The sequence below is a fragment of the Leopardus geoffroyi genome, chromosome D4, assembly GCF_018350155.1.
Source record: "Leopardus geoffroyi isolate Oge1 chromosome D4, O.geoffroyi_Oge1_pat1.0, whole genome shotgun sequence".
In the NCBI taxonomy this organism is placed as follows: domain Eukaryota; kingdom Metazoa; phylum Chordata; class Mammalia; order Carnivora; family Felidae; genus Leopardus; species Leopardus geoffroyi.
The window spans coordinates 4,944,510-4,952,000 of NC_059342.1; positions in this window are offsets into that span (position 1 = coordinate 4,944,510).

The following is a 7,491-nucleotide window of genomic DNA, read 5'->3' on the forward strand; positions in this document are numbered from 1 at the left end:
TGTCTGTCCCCTCCACACTCCAAAGTGGTGAGCTGGGACAGGATCTTTGTCACCATATCCGCAGGCATCTAATAACAGACACTCAATAGTTAGTAAATAGCCAAACGGTGGGTTTGCTCCCTCAACTTCGCCCATACCTCCTTACGCTGGTGCTCTGCCTACACTGAAGGCATTTTTAAAAAGTCATTCTGTATCTCAGTCCCTCAAACTTCAACAGGGTGATCTTAAATTGCCCATACCGTAAGTTCCGTTTTGCTTAAACAGGAGTTTATTTTATGCTCGGCGAACTTTGTAAGTTTCAGCTCAGGATACTACAAAGAAGCGATTTATAAGGATCCAGAATCCTTTTCATCTTTCGAAGTTTGGGATAACAGCAGTTACGCATTTTTAAAAAGTCCAGGGGTTGGGGGCCTGGCGGGCTCAGTCGGTTGAGCTTCCGACTTCAGCTCAGGTCACGATCTCCCAGTTCGTGAGTTCGAGCCCCGCGTCGGGCTCTGTGCTGACGGCTCGGAGCCTGGAGCCTGCTTCGGATTCTGGGTCTCCCTCTCTCTCTGCCCCTCCCCCACTTGTGCTCTGTCTCTCTCATTCTCAAAACTAAGGAAACATTTAAAAAAAAAGTCCAGATTAACATGACTAAGAGACTCCCCTTAAAGAAGGCCTGAACCGATCGTTCTAGAAACCAGTATGTTTTACTAATAAACCCGACCTGCAGTGCTCTGTGCTCATAGTTGATCATAAAGAAGGGGAAACACAGCTCTGTGGATATCTTATGGATATCCCTCCTACACGTACTGGCTCTGTGACCTTGGGCGGGTTGCTTAACCACTCTGGGCCCCAGTTCCCTCGATTGCAAAAGGGGCCGAGCCGTTGTGAGAGTCAGGCAGGCCGGCACACGCCAAGTGCTGACAAGGGTGGCCAGGCCCTGACAGGGACTGTCCAGCCATGCCTGTTACTCATCTGGCACAGCCACCGGCTCTCAGCATAGACTCGTCAAAAGCATGGGTTTCAAGGTTTGGACCCACGCCCCATCGCTTCACCAGCTCTAGGACCCTTGTTAACTTATGGAACCCCGCTAAACCTCTGTGTTCTCATCTGTGTAATGGGGGTCCTAATAGCCACCTCACGAAATAGGGTTGAACTAGGTCAAGTGTGTCCATAAGCACCTAGCGTACGGTACTGCTCTCGCCCGGGGCCGTGACTGCACCTGAGACTTCAGGGCGTGAAGGGCATTCGAGTTCCAGTTCAGTCATTTGTCAGAAGAAACAACTCAGCCCCAGAAGGACAGGGATAAAGTGACTTGCTGAAAGTCACCCAGCTAGGGAGAGAGAGAGAGAGAGAGAGAGAGAGAGAGAGAGCACAACCCTGTTGTGAGAGAGGAGCCGCTCTGGGTTTTACGAAGAGAGGTTTTGTTTCACTGTGTTTACATGGTGCTGTTATGCAATCGCCTTTCCTTCTAGGGCTTGCTGGTCCTGAGGTTCTGCTGTGACCCAGCGAGGCACAGAGAAGCAGTGAGAAATTAGCCCTGTGAGCCAGCCCCCCTAACCTGTCACTGTGCTCTGGGGGCCCTGTCACAGACGATGGGTTTTCTCCGGTCCTCCGCAGAGGAGGGACTGATGGACAGGGCAGCTCTGGGGAACCCTGGGGTGGAGGCCGGCCTGGTTCCGAGACCTCTGTGCTGTCCCCGGGCCAGAAGTCCCGGGTCCTTGGCAAATCTCTATCTCTCTTCCCTGCAATGGGCAGAATATAATTGTTCCCTCAAATGAGAGCATTGCTTTTCAGCAAAAGCCTTCTTTTAATCAGTGACCTTTAAATACTGCCATTGTGCGCCTGATGAGTTACCTACAAAGGGCTCCGGGCCGTATCAAGTAAGTATCTGGAATGTGGAAAAGAACCCCAGTGCCTAATCCCTCTCGAAGGTTCCCTGAGCCAAATGGGGTTCCAAGTGACCCCGGTGTGGCCTGTGAATGCGCCGGCCATGGCATCGGAGGGAGCTCCGGACCTGAGCGTTGGGCCCTGACACGCTGGGGTGATGGGGGGCTCACCGAGGCGGCAGGACTAGGATTTTCCTCCTGCATGTGAAGTGGGGTCCAGGGGGGCTGCTGCTGAATCAGGCCGACCCGGGTCCGGCATCACCTCCTGCCAAGAACAGGATCGTACCTGCTTTTCCAGTGTGGACGCTGCTCGGTTCTTCCAAAGGGGGCAGAATGTAGTCACAGTGGCATTTCCAAAACAAGACAAGACAGAATGCGATGTCCTAGGAAAGTTGAAAATGAAGCGTTGACACGAGGTCAGAGGAGTCGAAGGGAACAAAGAAGTTGCTCACGGGAAACTTCATAAATGCACTGGAACAGCTGCAGTGAGCGAGCCCAAGAGAAAGGCCTGGGGATTGCGTGTGTCCGTCCGTCCGGGGCTAATGTCCCTGTGCAGGCAGACTGTTCTGGAGGGGAGCCCCGGGGACGCTTCCGTCACATGGACATGTCTGGAGATCACCGGAGGCCGGAGTGTCAACCAGTCCCGCCCCACCGGTTGAGATGGGCAACTGGCATTTGTCATTCAGGAAACAGATTTGAAATTTAGCATTTCCACCCATTTCAAAATGACTCACACTCAGGGAGTCCACCTGTCGTGAGCAGCACCGGGTGCTGTGTGGATGGGCTGAGTCGCTCTATCGTACACCTGAAACTCCTCTCACCTGGCGCGTTAAGTAACGGGAATTACAATTAAAAACTTAAAAAAAAAAACCAAAAACCCCAATCAGGTTCCCCAGGAATCTCACCAGTTTTTAGACATTAGAGTGAAATGTACACATTACATGTACATTCACACGCCTACACACCCCTGCGTGTGCTCACACATTCGTGCGTGTGCGTGTGTACTGACGCACTATTACACACCACTACAGATACAACGGTAACCCTGATATAAAGAGGTTTTGCCCCACTTTCTCCCTCCCAGAGCAGAAGAAGTCCACCTGGATGGGTCTAACCTCCAGTCCTGGCTTTTAGGGTCTCGGTAGATTTTTATTTTTTAAAATTATTAAAAAAAAATTTTTAAGTTTATTTATTTTGAGAGAGAGAGAGAGAGAGAGCGCACACAAGCACAAGCAGGGAGGTCAGAGAGAAGGAGAGACAGCACCATCAGCGCAGAGCCCAACGTGGGCCTTGAACTTACGAACTCTGAGATCAGGACCTGAGCCGAGGTCAAGATCGACTACACCACCCAGGTGCCCCTAAAATAATTTGGAATGTTTACTTATTTATTTTGAGAGAGAAAAAGACAGGGAGAGAGAGAGAGGGAGGGGGAGAGAGAGAGGGAGAGAGAGAGAATCCTAAGCAGTCTCCATGCTTAGCTTGGAGCCTGAAGTGGGGCTCCATCACACAACTGTGAGATCACAACTTGGGCAGATATCAAGTGGTGAACACTCAACAGACTGAGCCACGCAGGCGCCTCTCAGCAGATTTTTATTTATTTATTTGTTTGTTTGTTTGTTTTTGAGAGAGAGAGAGAGACAGAGTGTGAGCAGGGGTGGAGGAGGGGCAGAGAGAGGGAGACACAGAATCCGAAGCAGGCTCCGGACTCTGAGCTGTCAGCACAGAGCCCAACGCGGGGCTCGAACTCCCGAACCATGAGATCATGATCTGGGCTGAAGCTGGACGCTTAACTGACTGAGCCACACAGGCGCCTCTCAGCAGATTTTTAAAAATCCCTCTGCCTGCTCGTTTTCTTTTCCTCATCTGTCCTATGGGAATGGGAATGCCCTCTTGGGTTATCATGACTGGTTTAATAGATATGAAGCACGTAGCGTAGTACTGGGCAGTAGTAACTGGAAGTTGTTGTCATTAGAAAAGTTCTAGTTTCACTGAGGACAGAGGGCAGGGAGCCTTCATCAGGACACTGGAGGACGTGCCCAGAGCCGGTTCAGGGAGAGACCAGGTGGCCTAGTACCCCTGTCCACTCCCCACATTGGCTTCATTTGGCAACTCAGCTTGTTCTCCATCTTGTACAAAGTGCCCTACAAATTTGAGGCCCAGCCCCTTCCAGGTGGAGCCCGGAAGTCACCCCTTCGTCCAAAATCTGGACTGAGTTGGGTTCAATTAGGTTTTTCATGTGAAAACTCGATTGTGTTTTCCTGCAACCTCAAGGTCTCACACAGAGCTACGTTTTTTTTTAATGTTACAGACTGGAGGAAATTAATAACCACTCTTCATTCCAAACATGTGCGTGTTCAGGTGTGTGGCAATGCGATTCCGAGTCCAGAACGCATCTTGTTTGGGTGCGAAAGGGTGAAGGAGCCAAGGAAGGTAGGAGTGTCCTGTGTCTTCCTGAATATCTTGATTAGAATTAAGTGCAGCATTTCTAGAGTCGAACATTCAGGATCCACAGGAACAAGACAAGTTTGACAAGATCATGTTCCCCATGTGTTAGATTCCTTTGAGCTGGATTTCTCCATAGCAGATTTGCATAACAGCATTTAAAGTGCTTACAAGGCTACCTGTTTTAATGCTGTGTTCCCTGTTTATTCCTCTGATTAAAAGTGGATTTAAATCCTGGAGCTGCATTTGGTTTTCCCAATCTAAACCATTGTTGTCAACACACGAGTTCTAACACCTCTTGGAATTCCGGAGGAAATGAGAAGGTGGTTAGGAATTTACTGACTAACCTGCCTGAAACATTTCCTCACTCCCTGTAGGGAAAATCGAAAATGGAATCACCACAACAATAATTACAGAACAATGTTGCTCATGTCTTTGTTACTCGTTGTTATGTATACTTTTTTATTTTTTTTTAATTTTTGACTGTTTATTTATTTATTTATTTATTTATTTATTTTATTTTTTTTTTTTTCAACGTTTATTTATTTTTGGGACAGAGAGAGACAGAGCATGAACGGGGGAGGGGCAGAGAGAGAGGGAGACACAGAATTAGAAACAGGCTCCAGGCTCTGAGCCATCAGCCCAGAGCCTGACGCGGGGCTCGAACTCACGGACCGCGAGATCGTGACCTGGCTGAAGTCGGACGCTTAACCGACTGCGCCACCCAGGCGCCCCTGACTGTTTATTTATTTTTGAGAGAGAGACAGAGACAGAGCATGAGCAGGGGAGGGGGAGAGAGAGAGGGAGACACAGAATCCGAAGCAGGCTCCAGGCTCTGAGCTGTCAGCACAGAGCCCAAGGCGGGGCTCGAACTCATGAGCCGTGAGATCATGACTTGACCTGAAGTCGGATGCTCAACTGACTGAGTCACCCAGGCGCCCCATGTGTATTTTTAAATTAATAAACTCTATTTTTTTTGTGTGTTTTAGGTTCACAGCGAAAATTGGGCAGAATGTACAGATATTCCCCATCTACCCCTGCGTTCCCCAACCTCCCCCACTCTACACCTCTCCCATCACGATGGTACATTCGTTACATCTGGTGAATCTACACGGATACATCACAATCACCCAAAGTCCATAGTTTACCTGAAGTATTATACAACCTATGAATTTGGACAAATGTATGACGACAGGTTTCCGCCCCTGCAGTACTGTGCAGAATAGTTTCACTGCCCTAAAAATTCTCTGTGCTCTGCTCTTCATCCCCCCCCTCGCCAAGACGCCTCCTGACAACCACTATCTTTTTACTGTCTCCCTAGTGTTGCCTTTTCCAGAATGTCATAGAGCTGGAATCATACGGTGGGTAACCTTTCAGACTGGCTTCTCTCACTTAGTGGTAGGCGTGTAGGTTTCCTGTATGTCTTTTCATGGCTCGATAGCTCATTTCTCTTTAATGCTGAGTAATATTCCCTTGTTTGGATGGACTGTAGCTTATTCATCCATGCACCAACTTGGTTGACTCCAAGTTTTAATAATTATGAGTAAAGCTGCTATAAACATCCATATGCGGGTTTCTGCGTGGTCATAAATTTTCAGTTCATTTGAGTGACTATCAAGGAGCAGGATTCTTGGATTGCATGGGAAGAATATCTCGACTATATACCCATACATAAACAACATAATCAAATACATTGTGGCTATTATTATTTTGAACTGTTATCTGTTACATCAATTAAGGATAAGAAAAATAAAAGTAAAAACAAATTCTTTTAATGTTTATTTATTTTTGAGAGAGAGACAGAATGCGCAAGCCAGGGAGGGGCAGAGAGAGAGGGAACGGAGAATCCCACGCGGGCTCTGCGCTGAGAGCAGAGAGCCGGATGTGGGGCTCCCACTCACGAACCTTGAGATCATGACATGGGTTGAAGTCAGGTGCCTAACCGACTGAGCCACCCAGGTGCCCCAGAAAAATAAAGGTTTTTATATTACCTTCACTTATTCCTTCTTGGATGCTCTTCCTTTCTTTATGTGGATCTGAGTTTCTGACCTATTTCATTTTCCTTCTCCCTGAAAAACTTCTTTAACGTTTCTTACAAGGCGGGTCTACTTACAATAAACCCCCTCAATTTTTGTTGAGAAAGTCTTTATTTCTGCCTCATTTTGATATGCCTAAGTGTAGTTTTTTTGGATATTTATCCTCCTGGTGATTTCTGAGCTTCCTGGATCTGTGGTTTGGAGCCTGACATTAACGTGGGGAAATTTCCATCATGATCGCTTCAAATATGACGCCTGTTCCTTTGTCTCTTTCTTTTCCTCCTGGTGTTCCCATTACACATATGTTACAACTTTGTCCCAGTCCTGGGATATTCTTTTGTATAGCAGCACATGCTACTATTTCCTTGTACTTTTTTTTTAAAGTAGGCTCCATGCCCAACACGGGACTTGAACTCACTACCCCAAGATCAAGAGTTGTAAGTTCTACCTAATGAGCCAGCCAGCCCCCCCCGCCCCGCCCTTGATATTCTTTTGTATTTTTTTTTTCAGCCTTTTTTATCTTTGATTTTCAGTTTTGGAACTTCTATGGTCATGTCCCCAACTCAGAGATTCTTTCCTCAGCCATGTCCAGTCTACTGAGCCCATCAAAAAGCATGCTTCATTTTGTTAAAATGTTTTTGATCTCTGTTTTTGATCTTTTTAACCTTTCTTACAATTTCCATCTCTCCGCTTACAATCCTCATATTGTCTACTTTTTCCATTAAAGTCCTTAGCATATTAATCATGGTTGTTTTAAATTCCCTGGTCTGATAATTCCCAACCACCATTTCGGAGTCTGGTTCTGATGCCTGCTCTGTCCCTTCAGATTGTATGGCTTGCCTTTTGGTATGGCTTGTGATTGTTTTCTAGACAGCCAGGCATGATGCACCGGGGCGGCAGAAACTCCTGGAAACAGCTTTTAGGAATGTGGTGGTGAGGTGTGGGGGAGGGGAGGCATTCTCCAGCCCTGTGAGGCTAGGTCCCAATCTTTTGCTGAGCTTACGTCCCTAGATTATGAACTTCACCAGCTTGTAGAATTGTCCATATGTTTACCTTTATTGAAATCTTTATTCCTCCATGGGGCTCTGAGTTAGTCTGTGACCTTTCATTGTGCCTTGTGGACTACCTTGACCTTTACTTTT